Genomic DNA, 7,348 nt, shown 5'->3' with positions numbered 1-7,348 from the left:
AAGTGAAAGACTTATACACTGAAAACTAAAAAACACTGCCAAAAGAAATTTTTAGAAAGACACAAATCAATGGAAAGATACTGTGTTCATGGATTGGAAGGCTTGGTATTGTTAGGATGTCAATATCATTCAAAATGATCTACAGACTTAATGCAATCCCTATCAAAATCCTAAAAGTATTTTCTGCAGAAATAGAAGAATCCACCCTAAAATTCATATGGAATCTCAACGGGTCCCAAATAGTCAAAGTAATTGTTATCTGCTGAATTACGTACCTTCCCAAATTCATGTTAAAGTTCTACCCTCCCCCCCACCACATCCCTTCCAATATAGCTCAGAAAATAACTATATTTGGAGGGAGGACCATTAAAGAGGTGATTAAGCTAAAATGAGGCCTTTGGGTGGGCTCAAATCCAATCTGACCAATGTCCTCGTAAGAAGAAATTTGAGTACATACAGAGACACCGGAGATGTGCATACTGAGAGGAAAGGCCATGTGAGAACAGAGCAAGAAGATCATTTGAAAGCCAAGAAGAAAGGCCACTTAAGAAACAAAACCTGCACACATGTTGATCTTAAACTTTTAGCCTTCAGAACTACAAATAAAAGTCTGCTGTTTAAGCCACCCAGTCTGTGGTATTTTGTTATGGTAGCCCTAGCTAACTAACAGAGTAATGTCAAAAAAAGAACAAACCCAGGGGCACCTGGGTGGCTCAGAAGGTTGGGCGTACCACTTTGGCTCAGGTCATGATCTTATGGTCTGTGAGTTTGAGCCCCACGTCAGGTTCTGTGCTGACAGCTCGGAGCCTGGAACCCCCTTCAGATTCCGTGTCTCCCTGTCTCTCTGTCTTTCAACCATTCATGCTCTGTCTCTCAAAAAAACAAACAAACAAACAAACCTGGAGGTCTCACACTTTCTGATTTCAAAACTTTTTACAAAGGACAGTAATCAAAAGAGTACAGTACTAGCATAAAGATAAGAGATATAGACCAATGGAGTGGAACAGACAGACCTGAAGTAAACCCTCAGATTCAGGGTCAAATGACTTTCAACAAGGGTGCTAAGACATCCAATGGGGAAAGGACTGTCTCCTCAACAAATGGTGCTGGGAAAACTGGATATCCACAAGCCAAAGAAATAAAGTTGGATCCTTACAAACCACACGAAAATGGCTCTTTCATCTGGGCTGCCAACCAGACTGTGGAAGACCTGGAAACCGGCAGGCCATGCAAGTCAAGGCCACGGCCGCCCATCAGCAAACACCAGAAGCACTCAGGAGGCCAGGGTAATGGATCACTATAGGATGAACTTTGACAAATATCATCTGGGTTACTTTGGAAAAGTTGGTATGAGGCATTACCACTTAGAGAGGGATAAGAGCTTCTGCCCAACTGTCAACCTTGATAAACTGTGGACCTCGGTCAGCGAGCAGACACATGTAAATGCTGCCAGAAAGAAGACCAGCGCTGCTCCTCTTGTTGATCTCGTGCAATCGGACTACTACAAAGTTTTGGGGAAGGGACAGCTCCCAAAACAGCCTGTCATCATGAAGGCCAAATTCTTCAGTACAAGAGCTGGAGAGGAAATTAAACATTTGGCTGGGGGGGGAAGGGGGGGGAGGGAAAGGTAGGAGTGGGGGTGCTGCTGTGTCCTGGTAGCTTGAAGCCACAATAGATGGAGGTTCATTAAATGATAACAGATGAAAAAGAAATACAAAACTGAACTCAAAACGGATCAAAGATGTGAATGAAAGATTTTATTTTATTTATTTATTTTTTTATGAAATTTATTGTCAAATTGGTTTCCGTACAACACCCAGTGCTCATCCCAATACGTACCCTCCTCAATGCCCATCACCCACTTTCCCCAACCTCCCACTCCCCATCAACCCTGAGTTTGTTCTCAGTGTTTAAGAGTCTCTTATGCTTTGGCTCTCTCCCCCTCTCTAACTTATTTTTCCCTCCCCCTCCCCCATGGTCTTCTGTTAAGTTTCTCAGGATCCACATAAGAGTGAAAACATATGGTATCTTTCTCTATATGACTTATTTCACTTAGCATAACACTCTCCAGTTCCATCCACGTTACTACAGAAGGCCATATTTCATTCTTTCTCATTGCCAAGTGGTATTCCATTGTGTATATAAACCACAATTTCTTTATCCATTCATCAGTTGATGGACATTTAGGCTCTTCCCATAGTTTGGCTATTGTTGAGAGTGCTGCTATAAACATTGGGGTATAAGTGCCCCTATGCATCAGCACTCCTGTATCCCTTGGGTAAATTCCTAGCAGTGCTATTGCTGGGTCATAGGATAGATCTATTTTTAATTTTTTGAGGAACCTCCACACTGTTTTCTAGAGCGGCTGCACCGTTTGCATTCCCACCAACAGTGCAAGGGGGTTCCCGTTTCTCCACATCCTCGCCAGCATCTATAGTCTCCTGATTTGTTCATTTTAGCCACTCTGACTGGCGTGAGGTGGTTATCTCAGTGTGGTTTTGATTTGTATTTCCCTGATGATCGCATTCACAATTGCACCAAGAATCATAAAATACCTAAGAATAAATCTAATCAAAGCTGTAAAAGATCTGTATGCTGAAAACTATAGAAAACTTATGAAGGAAATTGAAGAAGGTACAAAGAAATGGAAAGACATTCCATGCTCATGGATTGGAATAATAAATATTGTTAAAATGTCAATACTACCCAAAGCTATCTGCACATTCAATGCAATCCCAATCAAAATTGCACCAGCATTCTTCTCGAAGCTAGAACAAGCAATCCTAAAATTCGTATGGAACCACAAAAGACTCCGAATAGCCAAAGTAATATCGAAGAATAAGACCAAAGCGGGAGGCATCACAATCCCAGACGTTAGCCTCTACTACAGAGCTGTAATCATCAAGAAAGCATGGTATTGGCACAAAAACAGACACATAGACCAATGGAATAGAATACAGACTCCAGAATTGGACCCACAAAAGTATGGCCAACTAATCTTTGACAAAGCAGGAAAGAATATCCAATGGAAAAGAGTCTCTTTAACAAATGGTGCTGGGAGAACTGAACAGCAACATGCAGAAGGTTGAAACTAGACCACTTTCTTACATCACTCACAAAAATAAACTAAAAATGGATGAAGGACCTGAATGTGAGACAGGAAACCATCAAAACCCTAGAGGAGAAAGCAGGAAAAGACCTCTCTGACCTCAGCCACAGCAATTTCTTACTTGACACATCCCCAAAGGCAAGGGAATTAAAAGCAAAAATGAACTACTGGGACCTTATGAAGATAAAATCTTCTGCATTGCAAAGGAAACAATCAACAAAACTACACAGCAACCAACGGAATGGGAAAAGATATTTGCAAATGACCTGTTGGACAAAGGGCTAATATCCAAAATCTATAAAGAACTCACCAAACTCCACACCCGAAAAACAAATAATCCAGTGAAGAAATGGGCAGAAAACATGAATAGACACTTCTCTAAAGAAGACATTCAATGGCCAACAGGCACATGAAAAGATGAATGTAAGACTTTATAAAACACTTAGAAGAAAAAAACTTCATCACATTAGGTTGGCACGTATAATACCAAAAACATAAGGAACACAAATCAAAATTGATCAATAGGACATCAAATTAAAAACTTCTGTGTGTCAAAGGACACAATCAACATATTGAAAAGTCAGCCTACAGAATGGAAGAAAATATTTGTAAATCATACGTTGTATAAAGGTTCACTATCGAACATATAAAGCACCTGCACTTCCACAACAAAAAAACCTAGTAACGCAATGAAAAAATAGACCAAGGACCTCCATATTTCCCCACCGACACATAAATGGTCAACAAAAATATGAAAAGATGCTCAATATCACTTATCATTAGCAAAATGTAAATCAAAACCCAAATGATATATCACCTCACATCCTTTTGGAAGACTACTAAGAATCAAAAATAGAAGTAAAAAAGTTTTGATGAGGATATGGAGAAACTGAAATCCTTGTGCAATTGGGGACAATGTAAAATGGTACAGGCTTCAGGAAAAAATATTATGGTGGTTTCTTACAAAATTAAAAATAGAATTGCCATATGATTCAGCAATTCCACTTCTGGATATAAATCCGAAAGAATTGAAAACAAGGCCTCAAATATCTATGTGTAGTATACTGGTCTTCATAGCAGCATCATTCACAAAAGCCAAAAGATGGAAGCAATGCAAACAAATGTCCATCGGCAGATACACACAGGTAAAGAAAAGGTGGAACATACATACGATGGAATGTACACACATGTATACACACAGCATACAGCCTTAGAAAGGAAGGAATTCTGACGCATGCTACAACATGGATGGATCTTGAGGGCATTATGCTAAGTGAAATAAGCCAGTCACAAAAAGACAAATACTGTATGATCCCACTTACATGAGGTACCTAGAATAATCAAATTTAGAGGAACAAAGTAGAATGGTAGCTGCCAAAACTGGGCAGAAGGTAAAATGGAGAGTTGTTTAATGGGTGTAGAATTTCAGTTTTGCAAGACCAAAAAGTTCTGGGGATTGATTACATAACAACTGTAAATATATTTCAATTTCGGCAGAAGCGCCTTGCAATATAATCATTGTTAAATAAGAATATGAAGGACGCAGATCAGAAAGGATACCGAACTTCCCCCTATTTACTGAATTCTTTTAAAAATGTTGGCCATTCCTTTTGTAGCAATGTGGATGGAACTGGAGAGTGTTATGCTAAGTGAAATAAGTCATACAGAGAAAGACAGATACCATATGTTTTCACTCTTATGCGGATCCTGAGAAACTTAACAGAAGTCCGTGGGGGAGGGGAAGAAAAAAAAAAAGAGATTAGAGAGGGAGGGAGCCAAAGCATAAGAGACTCCTTAAAAACTGAGAATAAACTGAGGGTTGGTGGGGGGTGGGAGGGAGGGGAGGGTGGGTGACGGGTATTGAGGAGGGCACCTTTTGGGATGAGCACTGGGTGTTGTATGGAAACCAATTTGACAATAAATTTCATATTTAAAAAAAAACATTAAAAAATAAATAAAAAATAAATAAGCATTCACTAAAAAAAAAAAAATGTTGGCCACTAAAGTCCCCATATGAGTGAAGTCATATGATTGAGGGGTTGTGGGAGGGGGGAGGGGCTAAATGGGTAAGGGGCACTAAGGAATCTACTCCTGAAATCATTGTTGCACTATATGCGGCGGGGGGGGGTGGGGGGGGTGGGGGTGGGGGGGAGGGAGGGGCTAAATGGTATGCTAACTAATTTGGATGTAAATTCAAAAAAAAAAAAAAATGTTGGCCATTACGTAATTTACAAACTGATGTAAAATCTAACATTTTTGTTTGGAACTCATAATGGATCAGTGCTTTTATAAAAGTAAGATTTTCAACAGGTAGGAAGACAGGTGGGAATAAAGTTCACTGGTGTACATCCTGGGAATCTATTCCTGTGGCTGTCTGGTTATTTGGTCACCAAACCATCTCCCCTTCCTTCCTGGGCACACAGCTCGACTTCATTTCCCAGCTTACTCTGCAGTTAGGTGTGGCCACAACTGCACTCTGGCCAGTGGGCTGGGGCAGAAATGACATGCCATCTCCTGGGCCTGATTCATAAAACCCTCCCCGGTGCTACCAACCATTCTCTGAGGAAGGACTTGGAGCGGGCAGAGCCTGGGCAAGAACCCCTGAGGAGCGCTGCCCGGCTAGTAACATACATACCAGACCACTGCTTCAGCAAGAAAGCCTTACTGTGTTAAGGTACTAAAATGTACATTCTTAAAATACAAAATTTAAAAGGAAATACTTAACTAAGCAGTAAAAATTGTTAATCATGGTTGCCCACTAAACATTTTTACTCAGTCTTATATAGGAATGGATACCAGTAACAAATTACTGGTTTGTAATTTCCAAGGGAAATTCATTACCTTCGTGTAGAGTATCTTCCTAGACCCAATCTTCTTTGAGTCATGACTCAAAGTCCCCATGACTTTGGGAACTCATGACTACTCCTGGCTTTGTGGCCAATCATATTCTGCATATCTATTTGTTCATACGAACACTCTGATTAGCTGGATTCTTTACACAGTGAATGTGTCTCAAGAACCCTCTAGAAATATTTTGAACTTTTAAAAACATGCCTGGAATATTCTTTTAAAAAATATTTATTTGAGAGAGAAAGAGTGCGCACACATATGCATGTGACAAGGGAGGAGGGGCAGAGAGAGGAGAGAGAATCCCAAGCAGGCTCCGTGCTGTCAGCAGGGAGCCCAACACGAGGCTTGATCTCACAAAATGTGAGATCATAACCTGAGGCCAAATCAGGAGTCGGACGCTCAACCAATTGAGCCACCCGGGGTCCCCAAAATGCCTAGAATATTCTGATAAGAATCGTCATCAGTACCTTCTCCAACTGGATAATGGCAGCAGTAATGGATTAAACACATGCACTCACACACACTTTTCTTCCACTGTTTTGTAGACATAACAATTAGAAGGACAATACATATTTCAAACAATATAAAGCTTGCTGAAAAAGTTTGCTGAAAAAAATCTAATGAGATTATGGCTAGGAATTAATTCTGAGCATCCAATCCTAAAAGCGTAGGTAGTGGTCTGTCACTGACTATAACGGGGGTCCTGTAAGTTCACACTTGGTATCTACCTTTGAGCCACTGGCATCCCCAGTGGAAAGAAGCTGAAGGAAAGCTACGTCCAAGGGCTGCTGGGGGTTTCATCACGTGCAGCACTAGGTTCACCAAGAAGGTGGAAAGACAGGGCGAGTCAGTCTACAGTAACTAAGTGAACACACAGAACTGACACTTACACATTTCTCCTTGAGGAGCTGGCTTCATTTAGCCAAAAAAAATGTACTGGATTTACTGTTACTTGCATTTCATTGAAAAATAGGTGAGTTGACCCATATGACTGTATTACTATAAATATTAGGAAGATATGACAAAATCTTGGCAAGAATGATGGAATGGCCCAAGTTTGGGAAACACTATCATAAGTCGCTATAAATAATCAAATCGCCTCTCAGATGAAAGCACTGGAATGAATATTCAAATAATTAAATGATTCTGGGAATCTGAAAAGAAAAAGACAATTAGCGTTTGCTTTAAATTTTGGATTGCTGTTGTAGCACTCACTTTTCTTGATGGTTTAGTTTAACTCCTAGCTGAAATGCTTTCCGTTAATTTTTTTACTTCCTCATTTTTTATGGTCTCAACCAACTTCAGCTTAGGCATTCTGATCTCAATGCCTGAAACACATAGGTTTAAATGTTTTAACTTTCTTACTTTTCAATAATGAGCAAAATCTAA

The 7,348-nt window shown here is 40.1% G+C and overlaps 1 pseudogene; it reads left to right on the top strand.

Moving 5' to 3' along the window:
• Positions 1-1,169: 1,169 nt before the first annotated feature.
• LOC131508093 (large ribosomal subunit protein uL15-like) lies at positions 1,170-1,631 on the top strand (annotated as a pseudogene).
• Positions 1,632-7,348: the final 5,717 nt, after the last annotated feature.

Source organism: Neofelis nebulosa, chromosome 3 (genome assembly GCF_028018385.1).
Source record: "Neofelis nebulosa isolate mNeoNeb1 chromosome 3, mNeoNeb1.pri, whole genome shotgun sequence".
NCBI lineage: Eukaryota > Metazoa > Chordata > Mammalia > Carnivora > Felidae > Neofelis > Neofelis nebulosa.
Note: the sequence above shows the minus strand (reverse complement) of the source record. Positions and strands in the feature narration are given on the sequence as shown.